General features: G+C 44.9%; 1 long non-coding RNA gene across 2 annotated transcripts; it reads left to right on the top strand.

Annotated features, from left to right (window-relative positions):
- The first annotated feature begins 688 nt into the window (after nucleotides 1–688).
- LOC131406144 (uncharacterized) lies at nucleotides 689–9,508 on the top strand. 2 transcript variants are annotated; one of them, XR_009220076.1, is made up of 4 exons: nucleotides 689–777; nucleotides 8,477–8,548; nucleotides 8,784–8,858; nucleotides 8,970–9,508. It is a non-coding gene; the product is annotated as an uncharacterized LOC131406144 (long non-coding RNA). The 2 variants fall into 2 exon arrangements; XR_009220075.1 differs by lacking the exon at nucleotides 689–777 and having other exon boundaries at nucleotides 8,341–8,548.
- The last annotated feature ends 14,738 nt before the right edge of the window (nucleotides 9,509–24,246 follow it).

Below are 24,246 nucleotides of genomic sequence, written 5' to 3'. Positions count from 1 at the left end.
GGATGCCAAGCCAGGTCGAATTCCTTTTTAGTTTCTCCTCAGTCCTAGGCTGTGCTGGCAGGGAGCTACCTGCGAGTCCCCAACGTGGATAATCGGATTTGTCTCTTCCCAGGCTAGCTGCGGATGGGGACCAGTTCTGTTCCCGAGAGAGTCTCAGAAGTAGGCACAGAATCATCTCGCTGATCTTAATTTCTGTCCCTGCGCTGGGGAGAGGGGAGGACTGGGGCACAGGAGGCTCTCCTCTCCTCCTCCCCTCTTTTCCCCACCTCCCAAAATTGGCAGCCAGTCCGTGGATCTCGGTCTGGGGTCTGGAGGGTGGGGAATGTGGGTGTGGGGGCCGGCTGGAGAAGCTCTCGCTAGCGCTGCCTGTGGCCAGACCCGCCTCCATCCCCTCTTCGGCGCACACACACGTCCACCCAGACACACTCCGCGCGCTCCCTCGCGCTCTCGCTCGCCCGCCCGCCGCCGCCTGCTCTCTCCCTCCTGCTCTCCCCGGTCTCCTTCTCCCTTTTTTTTTTTTTTTTTTGGTACCATAGAGTTGCTCTGAAAACAGAAGATAGAGGGAGTCTCGGAGCTCGCCATCTCCAGCGATCTCTACATTGGGAAAAAACATGGAGTCAGCTCCGGCAGCCCCCGACCCCGCCGCCAGCGAGCCGGGCAGCAGCGGCGCGGACGCGGCCGCCGGCTCCAGGGAGACCCCGCTGAACCAGGAATCCGCCCGCAAGAGCGAGCCGCCCGCCCCGGTGCGCAGACAGAGCTATTCCAGCACCAGCAGAGGTAGGAGGCTGCGAGAGGGGCTGAGGAGGGGGCGGCGGGAGCCCGGGCGCGGAGCGGGGGGCGGCCGGGAGCGGGCGCCCGGGGCGCGGGGTCCGGGGCCGCGCGCGAGCCTGCAGCGGCGCCCCGAGCCCGGAGCACTCCCCTCCCCTCCCCCCTCCGCCCCCCAGAAATGTTGCAAACTTTTGCAGCCCGTTCTCGGGTTGCGGGAGGAGAGGGGGGCGGGGGAGGCGGCAGGAGGGTTGACAGCCGGCGGGCTCAGCCCCTGGCTTTGATTTTTCTGCAAAGAGAGGAGGAAAGCAGCGTTGCCGAAATTAAATACGCTCCCCCAAAATACGGAGAACCGGAGAGTGGGGGCCCAGGAAAGAAACTTTTAAAGCGGCAGTGTCCTTTTAAGAAGGAAAAAAAAAATGTGTTTATTGCCACCCTCCTCCCCCTTTACCTTTTCTCCTCTTGCCAGTTTCGGCCCAGGCTGCCGAGTCGGGAGTGTGTTTTCGGCCCCTTCAGAGCTCAGGGAAGCGGGAGGAGTGAGCGACCTGGGGAGCCCCGGGGGTGGAGAGGGGGCGCTCCTGGATCTGGGGGCGACGTGGGCACCTTCTCTGGAGCACGGCGGTGCTTGGGTTATGGAGAAAGGTCTGGAGGAAGCGGGGTACGGGCGCGCGTGGTGCTCGCCAAGTTATCTGGCGGGCGCGGCGAGGGGAGATGCGCAAGTTTGCAGCCCCGCGGTTCGCAGCCCGGCGCCCGGGCTGGTGGGGGGCGTGTGCGCGCCAGCGCGCAGAGGGCGGCGGTCCTGTGGGGCGCTCCACGCGCGTTCGGAGTGAGCGTCTACAAAAGCAAACAAGCAGAAAAAGAAAGATCGCAAGCCACCCAAACTTATTTCTGCCCTGGGAATCCTTCCCTCCTTGAGGTTCCAAGCGTTTCTGCGAGAACCTGAGAATGGTCAGTGCAAGTTGAATGCCGGTTGGATAGTGCGAGCGATGTTCCCCCCTTCCCCGAGCGATTTTTACACTCATTTTGCAGTGTGTTGTGAGGGGGAGAACGGGGGTGGTTGGGGGAGCTCCATCGCCCCCTCCTTGCTTTTTCCTAGTTAAAGTGGAGTGTTGGGGAAAGCTACCTCCCTCCCTCTTCTTAAAGGTGTCGGAACCTGGTGTTGGGTTTTTCTTGGGGGTGGGGGATTATTTATTTGAATGAGCCTGGAGTTTGCAAAGAACAGGAGGAAGCTACGGCTTTAATTACTGTTGTAAATAATGAATAAATCACGCCTGTCACTCCGGAGGAACCGCGCTCGCGCGAGCCGCCCAAGGCTGGGGACGGAGAGGATCTCCAATCCCGGCTTGGGCACTGGCCCAGCGCGCCCCCTCCTCTTGCCACTCGGCTTCTGGCGGCGATTGGGGAGGGCTGGGGAGAGGCGAGTGGGGGCTCCGGGAGCCGCTCCCTTCCTCTCGATGTTACAGTTGGAGGTAGGAATATGGCTGATCATGTGCTGGCTGTTTTACAGTATTCCCCCCACCACCACCTTAGCCACACCCCCTGTCCGAGCGCTTTCCCATTCACGGAATTCGAGTACAGTAAAAGCCATCAGGATGACACACGCGAAAAACATTTAATTAAAGGCGATTTCCGAAGAGTGAACACACCGAACCGCGGTTTGAGCGGGAGTGGGGGGACAGCGAGGGCCGGGAGTGAAGGGAGGGGGATAGGGGCTGGGCGCCGGGACCTGCCGCTAGCTCGGTGAGTTTGTGTGTGGCGAGCTTTTGGCTGCAAAGAGTATATTTAGACCCTGAGACGGTGGATTTGGAATGCGAGCGGGTTATGTAACAGGGTTAATCAGAAACACTGGAGAAAATCCCCTTCATGTGTTTCTGAAGCTTTTTTTTTTTTTTTTTTTTGTAAGAGGGGACATAGTATATGGGAAGCTGTACTAATTTCTGGTTTGTACTGCCATCCCCCTCTTTCTTAATACCCCCTACTCCCCCACCCCCACCGTGTTATTAGCATCTTCAGGTGTCATTCTTGCCAGAAGGTGTTCTTGTAAGAGATTGGGTTGGCAGGCTGCAGAACCCACTAGCAAATCCGTAACTTGCTGTTCTTGCAAATTATATAATGCTGGGCATTCAGAACCACAAGCCCCCTAGGCCTCAGCAAAAAAGGGAGAGGGACAAAGTAGGGGTGGGATGCATCTTGCACAGCTGACCTGCTGACCCATGTCCCCTTGCCCCCTGGAGGGCTGCCCCCCACTCACTCTTCTTTGAACCAACCCCTTGTGCATCCCTCTGGAGATTTAATGGGGGAGGGAGAGGAGGTAAGGCCCAGACACTCAACTCACATCCTGCACGCAGGCACTAGGTTATATAACAGTCTGAATGGAAAAAGGAAGGTCAGAGATGGAGGCATCCCTTAGCTAACACAGCAGTAGTAATAGCTTCCAGAAATTATGTGCATTTGCAGACTTCAACCTCAGATGTAGCGTCTGCTCCTCAGGGGTACCAATCTTTGTGTGTGTGAGCTAGGGAGAAAAAGAGAATGTGCAAGTATGCCTGGTAGATGAGAGTGATTTGAAAATGGGAAATGTTTGGGTTTTCAGATGATGTAATGGAGTTGGCAGAATATGCAAGTCGGCTCCCAGAGTGTAAGCAGCAAGAAAATTGGAGCTGGCATCCAGTATTAATGTTGCATAAATTACAATATCGGAAAGAAATTAACCTACGCACTAGGTGATTACACCTTTTTAATACTTAAAACATAAAGGCACACAACTCAAAAGGAAAAGCAAATATCATCACCTTATGATTAGCATTTTCAAGCTCCAGGGGGGTTGAGTGGAGAGTCCTTGGCATTGGGTGAAGTGGGAAGCTTTCTGATTTGGGAGATGCTTTCCAGAGAGGTAGCAGGGTTCTCTTCCAGCCAGCCAGTGTTTGCAGTCCACAGAGATTGTGGTCTGGATTCTCGTGACATTGAGGTGACCTCATGAGACATTGCTCAGGTAGACTTGAAGCTGTTGCTGAGTTCTGAACTCCTGGGAATCCACGTGTGAATGGACTGTGTCCGTTTAGTGCCTGGCTTCCAAAATCAAATGTGTGACTTTTTAATCTGAAAGACGACCTCCCCCTCTCTCTAAAACTGGGCAGGGAATGTTAGCACTTTTAATGAAACTGTTCCATTTTCTAGGTGGTATTAACGATGGCTGGTGTCATTCAGTCTCATCTTGACAGCGCAATAAAAGGGAAAAAAAGGCAAGAGGCAACATGGGAAGTAAGAATGAAGCGGAAAAAAACCACAGCGAATCTTTAATTTAACAAGGCTTTTGGGGACTTCAGGGAGCCATGAGCATTGTGACATAACTGTTGTTAAAAACCCTTTTCCAGAATCTCGTTATAATATGCATGCCAGAAGCTTACATATTTTACTTCACTGAAGTTATCCTCACAGGGCTGCGTGCCACGCAGTTGGTTTGGAACACCAGTGCGGAAGGTTGAAGGCTTTTAGGGCAGGCCGACCTAAGGGAAAAATCGAAACCAAAAGATGGGATTAACGCTGAAAAGCTCGGTTGTGTTGAGATTGAACCCCTTGGAAGCTCAGTTTAGATTGACTTAAAATCAGTTAACAAGGCCTGTGGTTTATTTGTAGCCCTGAGGACTGCTAGAACCACATATTCTTTGACTTTCAAAGTGCTTCGCCTTCATTCCCCGCTTCGGTCTTGGCTGATTTCATTTTCTGGTAGGTGCTCTTGCTTGGCAGTGTAGAGCCCTTTCTAGAGACTGATTCTCAGATCAACTTTTCTTACATGGACCTGGCTCTTTACACTGAACAAATGATGCCCCATAGTTTGAAAGAGCTACTGGCTAGGATAAAATCCTTTGCCAGAGGGATGGAATAATTATTTCTCAAACTAAGGGACTTTAATTTTCTGGTAAATTGCTCATAAAAACATTTATAATTATACCCTTTAAAAATGTAATAGAATAATTTTAGAAAATGCATTTGATAATAGTTATGATAACCTTTTCTGTTGCTTCCCCCTTATTTCTTAAAAAGAACTGAATTATTAATCCAGAAGTCGAATCCTGAGTGGCTAAAAACGTTTATAGCAGACTCTTATTTATGTTAGTCACCTGCTGGAGTTTTCCAAAACTTACTGGAGTTATGAGGAGCCCTGGGCTTTAGAAAATGTCTGTATTTCTGAAACTGAAATTGGGAGCTAGTGTGGAAGCCCCCTAACCATGAGACCCACCCGTGAGCTTGTGTTCTCAAGCAGCAGAGGTGGGGCTACAGCACACACTGCTGGTTCCACTCCAGACTCCTACGGGGGGTGCAGGGGGTGCGAGAATGTTCATTGCAATAGTTGTGCCTGTGGATGAAAATGTTCTGAGGATTTTCAGTGACAGTTTTTGGAAGCGAACTGACTCCTGTCTGGAGCTGACCTTTGGAATGCCAGTGAGACAAGCCCACGGAGTCTTCGCCTTGGGCCACACTCTTGTCACTTCTGAGTTAAGATGCACGTTTTTCTGCAGATTCTCCCATCTTGCCGTTAGGACGTTGTGGCGTGATGTTGGAAGGACAGACTGAGTTGGACGTCACTGGAAATTTTGTTCATGCGGCATGATCTCTTACTGCATATGCCACTTCTTCTGTGTGTGCCCTTCCTTTCTCCCTCCATCTTCCTAGTCTACTTGATGAACTGTGCTTCTTAGCTCATAGACACAGTACTTCTGTGTCTGTAGAAGCAAAATAAATACGTAACAGCATTTCAGGTGTCTGGGGAAAGAGTTGTAGTTGCCCCATGTGCAAAAAAAAAGTATAGAAAATACAGCTCTCCTCCCATGACATATCTTGCTGCTCACCTTCTTTGTCTTCCGTGAGACAATGTGCAGGGACTTGCAGGCAGACATCATCTGCTCCCTTGAGGAGATTCCTGACCCATTCATCCCAGATTAGTGATGGATTCTTCCAGGGCAAGAAGAGTCTGCTTTGAAAGGCCTTGAGGTACTGGAGTGAACACTAACCTAGAATGTGGGGTACCTTTCTCAATACGAGGCTTCCTTGCTCAGAATTGAGGAACAGTCTCTCCCTCTCCCTCTCTCTCTCCCTCCCTCTCTCTCCCTCCCTCTCTCTCCCTCCCTCTCTCTCTCTCCCTCTCTCTCTCTCTCTCTGTCTCTGTCTCCCCCCCTCCCTCCCCCGCCTCCCTCTCTCCCGTGTTCTCTCTTCTATTCACATTTAAATTTGGGGGTTTTTTCCTTCTTTTTTTGTATCTAATTCATATTGGGAGGTATTGGTTTGGAAATAAGCTGTTAAATTTCTCACCTGTCTTATTAGGCAGAAAAATAAAATGGAATCATTTTGAATTAAAGCTTCAAAAAAACCCTCCAGGTAAGCAGTGTTCCAGTGTCGATTAATATACAGTAAACTATGATTTTTCTATAAGGGTACCAAAGCATTACTGATAAATTGGTGTTTCTGGCTAACAGGAGATTAACCAGAAATATTCTCTGTCTTTTCCTTATTGAATATATTTTTAAAATGTGCTGGTCCCCTTTCCTACCCTAGAAAGAACATTGAGAATGTAATTGAATCTTGCTTTGAAGTTTGAGGATCTTATGGTGCCACAGGGTCACTGTTCTGAGGATGAATTCTGATTGTACGTTATAGAACTATAAATGGAGACGGTGTCAGAGATTGGACTAAATCTGTCCTGATCCCAGCTTGGAAATTGTTTTCTTCTTTTGTTAAATCCTCCATATTAGTATGTTTTGTTATTCGCCTCCCTTGTTCTCTAAGTTGCAAGCAGCAAAATAGAAATTCATTTCAATTTGTTGGTTCTGGTTAATTGAGGTTTACTTTTTGGGAAAATTTCAACCAGAATCTAAAGCCTTAATTCTTTCTCTAGAGTTATAGAGAATGTAAAGTTAATCTCAAAGATTCATGAAGGCTGTTGTATTTACAAGTAAGTTATGGACTGTAGTACCGTAGCATTTTGTAACTTCTCCCCTGTGTAATGGTAGATAGAAATGCCAGCTAGTTTTGTCTTCTTTAGATATGTTGAAGGGGTATCTTTGGTAAAGGACTTGTAAATCTTGACAGTTAGGAACCTCAAGGATTAGAAGGAAGACTTTCAAGAATATCAATAAAGAACATTTAGATTCCCCAAAGGAAACCTTCTCTCCAAGCTTAGCCCTTGGTTCCCCAAACCAGTATGGAAAGCATTCTGGAACCACACCGTCAGAAGCCGACTTTCTCAGGGCTGTCCCACTTGACTTAATGATCGTCTGTGGTTATCTTGTGATATCTTTGATGTCGTAGTGTTGGAAATTCAGCTTGGGAGTCTTGGTGTTCTTTTGTGTCAGCCCAATTATTGTTATTATTTTTTGCTTTGGGAGTAAAGACATCACGGAGATTGTTTAAAGAAATCCTTACACGAGGGGAATGGGGCGTGATGAGAAATAAATATACCACAGCTCATGGTTTAGGCAGGCTTGCTTTTTGCTCTGGCTTTTACATGCTAATGTTAAAAGGAATTACAGGTAACAATTCCCTTGTGTTGGTGGAAGAACAGTTTTTTTTTCTAACTGATGTTTATGGCCTCACCTGACACATCATTATTACAAACTGTCGTATCACATTACGTGCGGTGGCACACTGACAGTGGCGTGGCACTGTGGTTTCCCAGTGGATGTCTCGTCCACAGATCTGAGGCCCTGGGGGCCGGCTGGGGAGCCCTCTGCAGTGCCCACTGACAGCTGAGAGTACAGGTTCCCCACAGTCTTGAAGGTGTTGGAGGACTGTCCCAGGTAGTTTCTATACCAGTGCTGTTTCCCCCTGAAGCTCCATCAGAGGCTGGAAACGAGTAGGAATGATTATGGTGCAGAGGATTTATAATCTGCCAGCCTCAAATCATCTCCAACAACGTTACTGAGCATTTGAGTTTGATTATGAACTTTCTTAAAGCGTTTTGAAACAATTGGGAATTTCCTACATCCGTGAACGGGCCATAATAGATGAAACTCTTCTGGGGGTACGGGGAAGGGCGCCACTTAGTGCGGGATCCTCAAGCCTGTGAAAGAGGCAGCGCACTGTTAAAAATACCTAGCTTACTTCGGGGGAGGATTTGGCTGAATACTGATGAAGTTTATGAAATATGAATGTAGTGAAGTTGCTGTACGTAAGTGGTAGGCGTGTGTGAACGAAGTAAGAAGAAATAAAATTGTGTATAAATGACACCCTGAAACTTGATGGAATTGTATACGTGACAAGAATGGTGACGTTGGGGTCTGTGCTTAATGGAGGAAAATAAACTGGCTTAAAATCTATATGTCAAATTAGATGTGGGACTAAAAATTACAGTATATAAAATCATTTGACTTATTTTATAAGCAAAGAATGCTACCAGGGAGAAGCAGGCAGGTTGCAAAGAATCGAGGTGAAACAGAATGGGGGAGAAAAATCAGGGACCAACACTTGAATGTGTGATGAGGTATGGTAATCACTGTTTTAAATAATCCAGACTATTAACTACTGTGCTGCTAGGTAGAGAATTTGTTATAGCCAAACAAAAGGCATAAATATGAATTTTAGGTTGTGTGGGAGAAATCTTCTCGATCCCCAAAGCGTAAGTGCATGGTACTGAGAAGCAAAGCTGCACACGAAGTAATTTTTTCTGTCTTATCCTTGATTAATTGACAGCCAACTGTATGCCTCTTTCCTGAAGGTGACTTTACAATCTCCAGACACAGACATTTCTCTCAGAAGTGGAGTGAAGGAAGGAGACCCACAAGCTAAAGTGTGTTTCGCTGGGTGAAGTATTTTGGGGGAAAGATAAGACTGGTGAAATAGGGGAATGGAGTCGTGCCTACAGAGATTAAGAATGCCTGTTTGGGGCTGGGGAGTGGGGGCTGTGAATGAAGGAAGGGAATCTCTAGAGGGAAAGAGACTTCTATGCAAAGGAAAATGAAATTAGCATTGACTCTGAAGTGGCTGGGAATGTGACTTTCTAATTTTAAATTATCTTTAACAAGGGCAATGAAAAGAGGAAAAGTTGACACTTTGAGAAGTTGTGCCGAACTTGTCGAGAATGCCAATTGACAAAGCAGGTAAGGGAATATTTGGAAACACAGAACGAGAACAGGTCTCAAGGGCACGATGGTCTGCTTCCTAGGGCGTTAAGGGAATTGGTGGGTGTGTTTATTGATTCTTCCACTTAGTTTTAAAGAAAACTGAAGAAGTGGACAAAGACGGAGAACAGACAACCAGACGTGATTCTGCCCTTCCAGAAGCCAAGAGGCTTATATCATCCGGTATGATCGATGCCAGTTACGGGGAGGAGTGACTGTAGAGAAGTCAATGGAATTTCAACATACAAATCACAGAAGAAACAAGGGTATATTTAGCCAGTCTAAAAACTCTTCAATAAACTGCATTGCTTTTCATTTTCACTGTGTAATTATAAAACCAGTGGATGGTCAGCAGGCTACTGTAACAATATAGCATGTACTCCTAGGAACGTGTGTGTGACAGGGATATTATATTTGAAAGGGCAGGGCAGCTGGGAGGGTGAACTGCCCATAACTCTCAATTGTCCAGGTAATGAAGCATTGGGAAAGCAAAGGCAAATGAAATACTTTGATAATCAAAAACGATTCTTCTTTTAGTGATCACATTAGTTGACTGATGATGATAAATGTGAAATTGCCAGAGTTGTATTTTACCATTTCTTTTTTTCTTTTTTTATTATTATTATTTTTTTTTTCGTGAGGAAGATCAGCCCTGAGCTAACATCCATGCTAATCCTCCTCTTTTTGCTGAGGAAGACCGGCTCTGAGCTAACATCTATTGCCAATCCTCATCCTTTTTTTTTTCCCCCAAAGCCCCAGTAGATAGTTGTATGTCATAGCTGCACACCCTTCTAGTTGCTGTATGTGGGACGTGGCCTCAGCATGGCTGGAGACGCGGTGCGTTGGTGCACGCCTGGAATCCGAACCGGGCTGCCAGTAGCGGTGCGCGTGCACTTAACTGCTAAGCCATGGGGCTGGCCCTATTTTACCGTTTTTGGCACTCACGACCCACTTTGGAGGAGCACGTTTATGCAGAAAGTGGGAACCTGGGCGATTTCTGTAAACCAGGCTGTTAATCCAGAAGATGTAAAATTTCACAGTGTGAAGGATGAAGGTGGAAGATTAGTGAGGTTCTAAACTTTCTCAAGGCCCCACAGAGAATCAGTAGGAGAACGGATGCTATGCTAAAAGGGTTCTAGAAAGTTCTAAAGCTCAATTTCTTATCTTGAACTAGTATGTGGTGCTCACTCATCATGCTGCCACTGGTCATGTTTTATTAGACTAAAGCCTGTTAGAGCCAAAAGGGGCGTTATGAATCATCTAGCCTACCTCCCAGCCCTCCCTACCGTTTAAACTGATGCTCACAGAGATCTACGAATGTGTCTGAGGTCCAATTCCTAATAAGTAGCAAGGCTGTGACTAGAACACAGGGCTTCTACTCCCTTACCTAATGTTCCTTCCACTTATACGCTGTGCCAGGAAGCTGGCAAGTTCCAGTAAGGTACAAAATCAGGTTCCTGCCCTCCAGGAAAACCCCCTGAGGATATTATGATGTGTACACAAGTTAATCCAGCATTAGATGGTAGATATGTCTGAAAGTAAGCACAAGTTATTTTGGCTATGCATCAATAGTGGAACTTTATCAATAATTGTTACTTTTTAAAATCCCACTGGGCATTTTTATTATTAGTTAAAAATTAGCCAATGAGATTGTGGCTGTGTCAGTAAAGCTATCCTAAAGCGTAGTGAAAATAGTGCCTGCGTCTCATGCTCTGATTTAGTAGACAGTAAAATACAGGATATGGAGTTGAACATCTTGTGCTTAGTGCTTGCTGGATGGAGCTGGATGCAGCCAGGGGGTGCAGTGGGGGAGACGTCTCTCATCAGCAGTCTTCTTTCCTCCAGGCAGAGAGTTTAAGGCTGTGTCTTTTATAGAGATGCTCAAGAGCAAGTCTGCGAATGGAATACAATGTAGCCAGTAAAAATCCATTTGTGGTAGAAAAATATTTCTTGACAGGCGAAAATGTTTGTGATCTATTGCTTAGTGAAAAGTAACAGCTTTCATAGTAATGAGTGCAGAGTGACATCATTCTTGTAAAAACTGTTGTGTATGTGTGTCTGTGTCTATTAACATGGACCCACATATGCCTAAATGATGAAATCATAAAGTAGTCATCTCTGGGTGGTGAGGTTATCTTTGAGTTTCTTTTTATTTATACTTTTCTGTATTTTCCGAGTTTCCTGTATTATGTGTGTATTAATTTTGTAACTAGAAAAAAATAAATCCTATTTTTTTTCCCAAAATGATTGTGTGTTGTGAAACTGGGGATACTTTGAAGGAACCAATTCTGGACTTAGTCTGTTACACAGAATTTCTTGATGTTTCAGGATGAGCCAAGTTTACTGGCCCAAGGAGCAATACCTTTGACAGTCACATTCAGCCAGGAAAACAAGGGTCATTCAGCTTGAATATGGAAAGAAGTGTCCTAATATTGGAATTTCTTGTTCATGTAGGGCAATGTCTTTCAAGCGTTTATACTGTGACATAGAGCGAGAAAAGCATACTACATTGTGAGCCAGTACACACACACACACACACACACACACACACACACACACACAAACTTTTCACATAAAATATTTATCGTTTCTCTGCAGTGCACTGTTACTTTTGCTTGATTATTTAAAGACAAAATACAAGTCACAAGCCACCAAATTGGTTTCATGATCTGTTTATGGGCTGCTACTTGCAGTTTGCAGAAGTCTCCTGGGCAGGAGGTAGAAGTGGCCTTTCTACGGGTGATGGCCAGGAGGCCGGGAGGGCGGGAGGGCAGGAGTGTTTCCACAGTAACTGATGTTGATTCCAGGTGTTACTCATTATGATCTTAGGGAGGAGGTGGGAGGGATAATAATGTAAATACTTATTATTTGTGATCATACGGTATCTTTATGCCACTTTTAGCACATGCTCATTAATATCCTATTACATTTAGACATGCATCTGCCTAGACTGGCTTAGAATGTAAATTCTGAGATCCCCCTTTGCTTGGAGTTGATGTCACTGTGTAAAAAGCACGAGGGTGGCATTCTTTCATTCAACAAATATTTGCTGGGCACCTTCTGTGTGCCAGGCACTGTGCTAGGCTCTGGGGATAAAGCAGAAAACAAGGGAGGACAGATCCCTGTCTTCCTGGATCTTACCTTTTAGTGGTGGTGAATCTCAGTGTAGCCCACTGTCTGGGTCATCTTTGACCAGACACTCCTGACAGTTCTTTCCATGTCTTGGAGTTGGCCTTTTTCATCCCTCTTCCCTATATGTGCCTTCACCCTTCCCCTTCTGTTCTCCCCCACCCAGTCTCCCATCTTATGTCCCAGTCTCTCTCTGCTTATTGAAATCCTACAATCATTTTAGCTCCATATGAGACATACCCTCTCCCTCCTCTGGTTCTATGACCTCTGTCTTTTAACAGTAGTCAGTCACATGGGCCTTGCTCATTCGTTAAACATGTAACCTCTTCCTTTGCCAGGTTGCTTGACACTATCTTGTAGTGTTATTTCCTGGGCAGGAGTCTAGTCTCCCCAGGAAGACTAGCACCGTGGTTTACCCTTTTACCTCAGCACAGTGCCTTGCAAAAAGCAGGTGTCATTAACTATGCAGGTCGTCTCCCACATGGCCCTGCAGAGATGTTTGCTTTCTCAGTAGATTCAGCTCTGCACTTCCCGACTCTGCAAGCACAGCTTCTACTTGCTTACGCTTCCAACTGTACCTTGGGTTGGGACCCGGCCACCCTTGTTTGTCCTACTTCTGTCTCTCTTGGATCCACCAATCCTCCCTGAATGGCAGGTTCAGGCCTGCTCCAGTCTTGAGCAACTCAGACCAAGGCTGGGTGTGCTGGGAAACAGCATACATGGTTGTTACAAGCCTGCTGCGAGTGAGACAGACCTGGGCCAGAGGCCCAGGTGTGCTGTGTGCTAGCTGTGTGACCTTAGGTGAGTTCAGTAACTACTCAGTCTGTTTCTTTCGTCACCTGAAAACGGGCGATGATGATGCCAGCTTCCCAAGGTGGCTGAGAGGATCACCTGTGATAATGCATGTGTGGCACCTGGCAGGATGCCTGGTACACATTGAGTGTAGCCCCACTGACGGTGGTGATGATGGAGCACACACAGTAGCAGGGGACCCTCTTGCCACCTCCTCCCTGAGTCCTCCTCCTCAGGTCTTCAGGTCTCTTTGCTTGGAGTGTTCCTCCTTGGTTCTGATTTGTTTTCTGAGAATTAAGCAAGAGTCCTGGGGCATCTGAAGCCTTTTCTTTTATTGCCAGTTCTCTTTCATGGACTTGATCCTGCCCCAGTCCCTCAGCTCAGCTACCATAGCTGAATCCTGCCGAGAGAGTTAAGTTCAACCCCATCAGCCACTTCTTGGGTGTCCCTGAGCTTACAGCCCACACCTTTACCTTCAGCTGAACTAGAGGAGAGCCCATGTTTGCCTACTCCCTTGCCTCTGGCCTCACTATTCCTGTGGTCCCCGCTGGCTGCCCCCTCCAGCCACTGGGAATGGGGGTGCTCCCTCCTTCCCTCTGTGCTCCAGTGCGCTCTCACACCTCATTTCTCAGCAACCCCCCATTCCTTGCCCTCCCTTCTCCTTTACTCGCTCTCTCTTCCCTGCCAAAAAATCACATTGGAGAAGCTTGTCTGCAAGGGTTCCATTCAACTTGTTCTACATTAATGCTGCACTATGGTGACCCACTGCTGAGTCTTTCACTTGTAATGTAATCTAATAATTTACATGCACTTCGCAAGCAATGCTCTCAGAGACTCAGAACCTGCTTGAAATTGCTGTGCTGTTACAGTATTTGAGCTGATGAGAGAGCAGCGTGAGAAAGAGTAGTTATTGGTACCACAATGGTATTGGGTAAACTCGGGAAAATAATGTTAGCACAAGGTGAGGGTGTGCTGATGAATTATAATATCCGTTCTCAGAGAATCAATTAAATTTGCTAAGGGTCTTTTATTGATTTTGGCTTGTAATTGGACTAGGATAGGTCAAAGTATAGTAGGGCTAGAAGCATATCAAGCTAGAGGAAGTAGTTGAACTAAGAGGAGAGTCTTGTCTTTCTGGGATGCTGTGAAAATGTTTTACTTTTGATATACTACATGATTTTTACAGAATTAATTGGTGCTGTGATTAGGTTGTTTTATTTCTTCACTCAGACATGTTGGAAGCCCATTCTAATATGCAGTAGTAATGAAAATAGGGTAATGCTATAATAATAGCGCCATTGTAAAGTGAATTACACCATTAAGCATCTATTTTGTCTAATTTGTGTTGTGATAGTGTGGGTAATACACACACATACAGACTTAGAGTAGCTTGTCTTTAAGAAACAGACTCTAGGGGCCGGCCCGGTGGTGCAGGCAGTTAAGTGCACACGGTCCGCGGCGGCGGCCCGGGGTTCACGGGTTCAGATCCCGCGCACCGACGCACTGCTTGTCAGGCCATGCTGTGGCGGCGTCCCATATAAAGTGGAGGAAGATGGGCATGGATGTTAGCCCAGGGCCAGTCTTCCTCAGCAAAAAAAGAGAAGGATTGGTAGATGTTAGCATAGGGCTAATCTCCTCACAAAAAAAAAAAAGCGACTAGCTGAGAAGCCCCAATCCTCTAGTATTGAACAGTCAGTAAATGAAAAGAAGACATTGTTCAGTGAAAAAGTGAATTTTTCTATATTTAAATATAAATGTATATTTATGTATACACACACACACATACATGCTGAGATACGTATACACACACATACTATGCCAGTCAGGCAGGTCAAGAAGAAGCTACGTGACTGTGGCATAAAAGTGCTTGCCTTGTGTTGCCTTGTAACAAGTTGGTTAGCCCACATGGGGACAGAAATCGGTTATGGCAGGCCAATTCAATCATAATATCAGGCCAGGGTTTGAAAACAAGGCTTTGTGTATTTGTTTCAATCTCTTCATCCTCATTACCATGTCTGAGAACCTCTATTAATTGATATTTCTCAAGTTTGAGAAGAAGCATTAAGGGCCCAGGAACTATGGTCATTTTATTTTGTCATTTGTCTCCCAAGGAAGGACATTAGCCAAACAACTTCTTCCACAGTAGAAAGATAGAGGCATATTTTTTTTTTTGAGGTCATAATGGTTTATAACATTGTGAAATTTCAGTTGTACATTATCATTTGTCAGTCACCATATAAATGTGCCCCTTTACCCCTTATGCCCACCCCCAGCCCCCTTCCCCTCTGGTTACCACTATCTGTTCTCTTTGTCCATATGTTAGCTTATCTTCCACATATGAGTGAAATCATACGGTATTTGTCTTTCTCGGTCTAGCTTATTTCGCTTAACATATACAAGGGAGGCATATTTTTATGCCTTAAGTCATAAGCTAACCCTAGAGCAGAAACAGGATCTGAGAAGGCAGCATCATATGTGGCTGCTCCCAGTGGGACATGTAAATTAAAAAGTCCAAGAATGAATTACACTCTGCGTTGGTTCCAGTGACTTTATCCCTTTGCTCCCAGGAGGACTGGGATTGGAGGGGGGTGGGTAGTTTGGCAGTAATTGTCCATGAGTTTCCAACCGTCAGGGTAATACCTCCAGGGAGGTCCTGAAGACTTACCTAGTTCATCTCCGGTCTGGATTGCTGCCTCCAAGACCTCTCCATGTTTTCCTGCAGGGGCCATCTAGAAAGGATTTTACTGGTAGTGTCCATCTCTCACCTGCCCTCACTCCGGGATTTTGCTTCTCAGCATTGTTGCTACCACCTGGTAATCAGGAACCTCAGACCTTGTCCAAAGAGTTGAGATTTTATGTAGTTTAGAATATATTTAACTTTCATACGTGTAGTGCTTGCTCTGATGACCAAAATATTGAAAGCAAATTTGCTTCATAAACAACTGTGTACTTCCTGTGTCTCACATCAACCATGTTGATTTTAAACTCCATGAGTGTTTGAGGAGACAGTACACAGCATCAATGCCTGGCATCTGAATTAAGAATACATTTAGTGGAGAAGTTTTATTGCAAGCCTCAATGAAAAATATCAATATCATATTGTGTCTAATAAAATATTATAATGGAAATTACCATGGTGTTTGAGAACATCCTTTTATTAATTGGTCTTTTCCATTATTATTTCTTAATAGCAAACACACTCTGGTTTTATTGCTCGTTAGTTATAGTCCTTATTGAATTCGCATTTTGCTGCTTCAGCTGTGTTTATCTTCTCATTGGTCTCAGTTCCTTGAGGGCAGCGTTGTAGATTGTCTTGTCTTCTGTCCCGTATTTCTTTGTCTGACTTGGGCATTCAGTGAATGCCCTGGATGCTAGTGATGGTGCAGTTTAGAATCAATATGTGAAAGACAGCCAGCTGAGAGAAAACTGGGATGAGGCAAGAAAATCCAATATTCCTCAAAAGCTTCAGATATTTAAAGGTGATGCAATATATTGCCTCCTTTCATTGAGTCATCAAGTATTTATTGAGTACTTACTATGTGCCAGGTCCCACATTGGTCAATGGAGGCACAAAGTTGAATTAAGGGAATTGATAGGCAGGAAAGACACATTAACTAGTAATTTAAAAAAATGTGGAGAGTGCTATAACAGATATTTACAAAATATATAGTGCATAGAATAGAGAGAAGACACTTCATGAGGAGTCAGGGAAAGCTCACTGAGGTGGATACATCTGCCTAGTTTTTGGAAAAATGGGCAGAGATTTGCTTAGAGGGCAAAAAGTGGCAGGCGATTGCTGGCCAAGGTACCTGAGGTGAAAGTTGATGGCACATTCAGGTAGGGTAACAAGGTGTAGCTTGGCCTAAGCATAGAGTACATTGGCAGGACTAGGAGATGAAGTTGGAGAAAGTAGGCAGGGGCCAAACTAAGCATTTTGGACCTTTTTATATGGCTAAGTTTTGAGCAGGTGAAAAATACCTGATTTCTTTTTGGTCAAGTACTTAAGCATAAGTATGTTGAGGTGTGGGTTGGAGAACTGACAGTTTAGATAAGGAGCCAAGTTAGGAGGTCTCTGTGGTACTTCTGGAGAGACATACTGCAGGCTGGGACTCGAATGGGGTGAGGAGGTGGGCTCTGAGGTGGAATTTCCCAAGAGGTAGAGTTGGAGGTAACGACAGGAGTCAGTCCCAGAGTTGGGGGGAATTCTTGGCTGGGACACTTTGGGGTGGGATGTGAAGAGGAGAGAAGGCATGAGTTCTGTTCAGGATGGGCTGAGTTGGAGGTACCAGGGAGGTGTCTGATGGGCCGCTGGAAATGTGGGTCTGGCAGGGAGCATGTGACAGTGTGTTCCCTGGGGAATTAGGAAAACAAGTATTTTGACAAGGGCCTGGAGCTCAGGAGGGACAGCTGGACTGGAGCCATGGAGCCCCAGCTCTGAGCAGCATATCTGACAGGGGATTGGAAGGTGAAATTTATATTGGCTTATGTTCATGGATTTTGAAGTGATATCAGGAGAAAATAAGCCTAAGATCCAAGTGAGTGTGCTTGAGAAACTATAGGAGATGGATTGGTGCAGTGACAAGCAAGTATCTCAAAAAACTGCCTAGAGACCTGGAAATCCTTCATTTACTAAAGGCATAGAAAAAACAAGAATGTCTTTAAATCCAGAGGTTCTAATACATTTTGCTGCTTCGAGTTGCATTTGAGTTTTATCTGTTTTGATGGTGGTCTCTCCTTCCCAACATGTCTAAACTGATGATTTTGAAGAGTTGCTGCCCCCCTCCATTTTTTTTTTTTAAACTTTCTACACAGCCCAGCATTGAATTATCCTGTCTCTAAAGGGAATCTGCCTCACACTTGGCAGAACCTCAAGGTTGGGAGAAATGGAATGAATGGTAGCTGTGGAGAGGTCTCCACAGTGCCCTGGGAGAAAGGCTTCGTGGGAGAGAAAGTTGAAAGAGGGTCTTGAGAAAGGGTGTGAGATCTTCAAAGGATGGGCCTAGCCATGGGAAACTAAATGGAAGATTTTTTTTTTTTAATGGACCAGGAAGAGAAAAAGAAATGCACAAGTGTTTGTTGGTGGGGCGGATGATGACATTGATTGTTGTAGTGGGATTGCTGTTTCGTGTGTTTATGGCACTCACTGTTTTCAAGGGGTTTTCACATATGCAGCAGCCTCTGGAGGTCCTGGGAAGAAGTTGATGTTGCAGCCCAGGGAGGGACTAGAGATTGTGTTGTGTAATTAGGCAGACCTGTTGACTTAAAACAGCTCGGACACAATAGGCTGAACTTATCTTTAACGCCAGCAAGTGTGACAGGAGGGGTCTTTGCCTTTTGGAAGGGCCAACCCTTTGCCCTCTGAGGCAGTAGCCAAGCTCCCTATTGTTTTCAGAGAGCTCTGACTAAATACTTTCCCCGTAGATATTCCGCTAATATGTCATATGAATTATTTGTGTTATCTCTGTGCTGTGAAATTAGAGGCCTTCACCCACAGTGTGGTAAGTGGATTAAAACAAAAGCCTGTTTTTTATGGTGTAGGGGAAACTGGGCCAGTATCAGGGAACCATTTTGTGTGTGTTTGATCTGACGGTGGGGAGGCCTTGGGACGCCAGTGTCTTCTAAAACCTGAAAGCTGCGCTCCGGCTGGAGTTTTCTTCAAAGAGGTTTATGTTTTATCCGTTGGCACTTCTGAGGGGGAAGGAGGGTTTGGAGTGGGTGATTCTGTGATGATTCTTTTCTTGCTGCTGTTTTCTTCTCCAGCTTTTTAACTTTGCAGAAAGCCCTTCCAGTTCTACGGTCAGACCCCGTTCAGGATGATGGTGGCCAAACAGTCCCCTTTTGTTAAGTGAGCGTCCTATTTTTGTTTCTCTTGAAAGGTGCCCTTCAAGACAGCAGAGCCTTTATTTGGGCTGTTTAGAATCAAGCCCTGAAGAAACCAAAACAGAAATCGTTCTAAACCCAGGCCAAGTGCCTCCTTTGCCTGGCGAGGCCAAGCTAACCCCACACAAGGTGACATCTAACCAGCTGGTTACCTGAGAACCACCTTGGGGAGTTCTCCAGCTTGACTTCTCTCGCTTTGGCCTCCATCCCAAGAGCCAGTGAAAGCTGAGGGTCACTGCCTTTCTGTGCAGAGATGCAGCAGGAGAGTTATGGCTCTTGCTGAAGAACGTAGGTTGGGTTATGTTTTAAAGGGTCCTATGTTAGCTTGCAGAATGCTAAGGATCTATAAGGATCCTGAATGGAAATGGGTCAGAGAAGATATTTATGACCATAAGCCTAGTTGTCTTAGAGTGGTGCAATTTTTCCTCTTTATCACTCAAGCTTTCAATAAGTTCATTTTATTGAATTTATCTATCTTTTTTTGGTTTTTAAGAAAACGGAGTCATCTGAGCAAGTTTGGTCATATGTGGGATTTGGTGATTTAGAGGTTGTGCAGTTTGAGGTTATTTTATTTCTTTCTGTTATAATAGATATGGGGTTAACCTCTGTGATTTGAAACAGGATCTTTGTTTCTTTGTACCCAAAGATCCTCTGATTTAGGGCTCAGACAGGCCTCATGGCACAAGGACTGCCTTCAGTTTTGGAATTTTTCTTCCCACTTTAGGTATCACCTGGGTCATTCCCGTGGAATAGGGAAAGAGTGTTGTGCTTTGTTAGAGAAAGACAGACTGGCTGGACAAGTTTGATCCCTAGGTGCAGTTTGGAACCTTCTTGAGTGTGACGTCATCGGTGTATTTAAATTCTGAGCTTCCACACATAACTGGTCAGGGAAGCTCTACCCCTCCTCCATAACTGCATGTTTTCCTCTGTGATTCCAGAGGAGGAGACACCTGCCTCTTAGGAAACCCCCAGCATCCTGGGAGCATCCATCCAACTGGCCCTTGTGTATACAGACAACTGACAAGTGAAGTGGTTTGGAAATAGGCAGCATTTTAAGGCTAAAGTCATACATTTTAGAAAGTTAAGGACTGGTTCTGTGACAGGGAAGTTGAGCTAAATGTGCAGTTCTATTTTAATTTTCACTTTATGCCAAAGCAAAAACATTGGGAGATAGGCTATAAATGTATAAGTAAGTCACTGCAAGAATAGCCCCTTGCAAAATGCAGATTTAGGGAGGCTAAATATTTTCTCACATACTTTAATGCACATGAATAACTAACCCCTGATCGAGTTCCTGAGAAACGGATGTTGTATAATCACTTAACCTTGATCACTGTAATGAATTGTACAAAGGTCTGCGTAACTGTAAAGTAAGTATTTGGTTGTTTTACCTTGGGCTGCAATAACAAAATACTCTAGACCTGGTGGGTGGCTTAAACCATGGACACTTATTTTCTCATGGTTCTGGAGGTTGGGAAGTCCAGACCCAGGTGCCAGCACATTTGGTCTTTGGTGAGGGCCCTCTTCTTGGCTTGTAGACAGCTGTCTTTTTATTGTATCCTCACTTGATGGGGAGAGGAAGTTCTAGTGTCTCTTCCTCTTATAGAGCACTAATCCCATCATGGGGACCCCACCCTCATGACCTCATCTAAATCTAATTACCTCCCAAAGACCTCCTCTCCTAATATCGTCACATTGGGGATTAGGGCTTCAACATAAGAATTTTGAGGGGACATATATATATACAGTCCCTGACATTGGTCGATGCTTAAAAGCTTACTAATAATTTTCAGGGTGGTCGATTTGTCTCCGAAAAGTTGTTTAGAATTCTTAACTTCCTCATTTGTTTGTTTAAACAGAGTCCTATTTTTCTATGTATGTTTTATCTTGCGCATGGCTGTGTCTCATCATATTCTGGCACTGTTTGAAAGCTACAGTAGTAAAGCCCAAGGTAATTAAGGCTATGGTATCATTGTTTTAAATTAGTGTGTGTTTTTTTTTTCTTTTTTTGGTAATTCAACAACAAGTTTCTTCATATTCTGCATAATTGGATCACATTTTAATTTTGTGGCAAATAAAGATCTATTTTACATTTCTATTAGAAAGACAAGCCCCTGTGGCTAGGTCTGAATTAGGATGTTTGCTGTTGGTTGTACTGCAGCAGCGAGGCTTTTAGAGTTGACTCAGCTTCTAAAAACCTCATCTATGAATCTTTAGGGTAAGGAAAGAATCTTCAATCTAAAGGTTATACACAGCCATAGATTTCGTGTAAAAATAAATATTGAGAAGACAAGAACATGAAATATACAAGCACTAAGGCAATCAGAGAAGACTAAATCATGGGTTATCTAGTATAGTATATACTCCAAAAACATGTTGATCTTTGAATTGGACACATCTGTTTGTGAATATATTTTATTATCGGTATGGTTAATGCCCTGGGAGTTTGCATGAAGCAAAATAATGAGGATAAACTGTGAAGAGTGCACGGGATAAGTAATCAAGAAGCCTGGGTTCTGATCCCAGCTCAACCATTAATTAATGTAAGTGGCTTTGAGCAACTGGCTTCTCACCCCCTTCCTGCCCCCCCACCCCCAGGCCTCACCTTCTCCAGGTGAGTTCCAGCTGTAGCTCCAGGATGCACTGAGCTACCGGTTCCTGCCATCTCGGACATTCTATGACCTTATGACTAAGGCCCAGCTTTTTAAAGGTTGCAGCAAAGAATATGCTTTCTTTATTCTTTCTACCTTTTTAAAAAAATTGAGGCATAATTTACATATCATGAAATTCACCCTTGAGTGTATAATTCAGTGATTTTTAGTAAATTTATAAGGTTGTATAACCCCCACTACAATCTAGTTGTGGAACGTTTCTTTCACCCCAAGAAGGTCCCTCATGCCTCCCAGTCTAAGACAGCCATTAATCTACTTCCTGTCTCTAGAGATTTGCCTTTTCTGGATGTTTCATTTAAATTGAATCCTACAGTATATGGTCTTTTGTGTCTGGCTTCTTTCACTTGGCCTGTTTTTGGGGTTCATCTATGTTGTAGCAGGTATCAGCACATCAGTCCTTTTTATTGCTGACTGATATTCCATTGTAGGGATATACCACATTGTGTTTATCCATTCATCAGTTGATGGGCTCCTTTTTCTTCCCCTTCTGTCCTTTGGAGCACTTATTCTCACTGCAGCCTACTCCGTGTGGGGAACTAACAGGTCTCTCTCAGAGAAATGCAAAGTCTTTATCTCAGGCCTTCTTTTTTAGAAGAGGCTAGAGTTTAGTGTTTTAAACCACTTAAAACCTTCCAAGTCAGTGGGCTGAGCTGACTGGGTCATTGAAAATGTGATTAAACAGCTATGTACTAACTATCATTAAATGTGAAAGCACAAGGTATAGATCCTTTTCTGTGATATATAATTAATATAAATGTGAGGTTTCCCCATTGGGGAACTTGTCTCAGAAGCTTTCTCGATGACAGCTTCCTTGTTGTTTTACACATTGGGTGATGAAATACTTGGATGCAAGAGTTAAGGACACTGGCTGTTACTCTGACTTAGTAATGTCACTTTGAACATTTTTCTCTGGAAGTCATCAGAATTATTATGAACAACAACAAATGCAGAGAAGGAAATATTTGCAGAGAAACTCATGCTTTACTTTTCAGCTGTGAATCACGAAGACCGCTAAATGTAATTAAGAAGAAAAGGTAGATAGAAGGAGAAGAGGACTGAGTTAAGTGTTTGGGCTGTTGATTTCTTTAAAGAGACGTCATAGGCTATATTTGGTGTTCTCTTTGTGTTGTGAGTGAAGATGGGGTGTGAATTCCTGTTTGGGAAGCTCCTAGGTAATGGAGGGTAGCAACTCAGTATTCACAGTGCTCGGCAAATGGTTCTCCAGTTTAGAGTTTAGCTCTGGAAATGTGGTTAATCTGCAATATGTTTCGATCTTCAGATGCTCCCAGGTCCATTCAATTTCCTGGAATCTACCCTTGGCTAGCGTGTCATGTAGGATGAAGGAGAAAGTCTACTCCATTTGCCTTTCTCATCTCCATATGGTAGATGTGTTTTGTAGCCATGCTCTGTTATAAATTTCAGAAAGGTTGGACCCACAAATAGTGTATGTATATACATGTGTATACATACACACACGCATATATTCACACACACACGTATATTCTTCCAAATGCATAATAGGGCTAGGCCTATGAAAGCCAGCAGCTTGACTCAGTTTTATTTAGCATGCTAATTATAAACAGCATCAGTAATATTTTTTGGAATTTAGACATTAGACTGTTTACTATTCCCAGTGGTGGAAGTGATGTTTAGAGCATCACACCCTGCCGCCTGGGTCCTGGGAAAGCTTTGCCTTGGTTGAATCCATTTGGTAGCTTGTTGTAGAGAAAGATAAACCAGGACTTTCTTTAGTAAACCTCATACCCTCCCTTGTGCAGAGCCTGAGATATGGTAGCTGTGGGCAGAGAAGGCTGCCCAGGGCTGTGTGCTTCCAGGCCTTCCTAAGGATGAGCATGCTGCATCCAGGCACGATCACGTTCGTATTCTTCTTTCCCACTGCTTTAAAGAGGCAGAATTTTCCTTTTCTCAAGCAAGAAGGAACCAGTTAGGAAACAAATGTCCTGTCTCTTTGTTTGGTGGTGGTGGGGGGGGGGGTGGGGAGTGAAGACAGTGGCCTCTCGTATTTGGACCTACGTTATAGTATTATCACAGTTGATCATTAGTAGGATTATTGACATGTGAGTCTCTGTCTAAGTTGTGAGATCCTTGAGGACAGGGATGCAGGGGAGTTACCTTTGTTTTTTCCAGGGATCCTGATACAGGGCTTTGCATACAGCAGGCACTCAACTATTGTTTTGTGAATAAGTAGACAATAAATACTTTCTATACAATAAACAGTGTTTGTGAATATGTTAGTATTCACAATAGTGCCTGATGCTATTGCTGGGTGCCTAAGATAGAGAAATAAAAGACAGAAGCGCTGGCTCTTTCCCTCCCTCCCTCCCTTGCTCCCTCCCTTCCTTCCATAACCATGTATTCGGTTCTTATGCTTGCCACGCACTGCGCTAGGGGCTGAGGTTACACAGACAAAATAAAATATTCTCTGTATCTTCAGTGAGTTTGCAAGAACGGTTATCCTGGAGTTTGATATGTGATTTGATAGGAGTTTGTAATAGTTATGAGCTCTTACTTATTGATCAGTTATTCTGCTCTAGACACTGGGCACGCTGAGCTCAGTCCTTAAAATTCTCTCTACACCCCTAAAAGGCAAGAATTATCATCCCTCTGTTGCAGATGAGAAGACTAAGGCCTAGAAGAACTGGTTAGTAAGAGGCCAGAGCATTGTACCACACCATCTACAGCCCCCTCCCCTTCCCCTGACTGTGATACCTGTGTCTAGATAACAGCTCCTGTGCCCTGGGGTCCCTTTCCATCTCTGTTTATGCTCCTCTCCATCTGTGGAGGTGGGAGGTTGCAGTCAGGCGAATGGAGCTCCTTGGAGTTGTGCAGTGTGCAGCCAGGTCAGCTGACCACAGCTGCCCCGAGAGATTGTT

The sequence above is a fragment of the Diceros bicornis genome, chromosome 5 (assembly GCF_020826845.1).
Source record: "Diceros bicornis minor isolate mBicDic1 chromosome 5, mDicBic1.mat.cur, whole genome shotgun sequence".
In the NCBI taxonomy this organism is placed as follows: Eukaryota; Metazoa; Chordata; class Mammalia; order Perissodactyla; family Rhinocerotidae; genus Diceros; species Diceros bicornis.
This window is presented reverse-complemented; position numbering and strand designations above follow the sequence as displayed.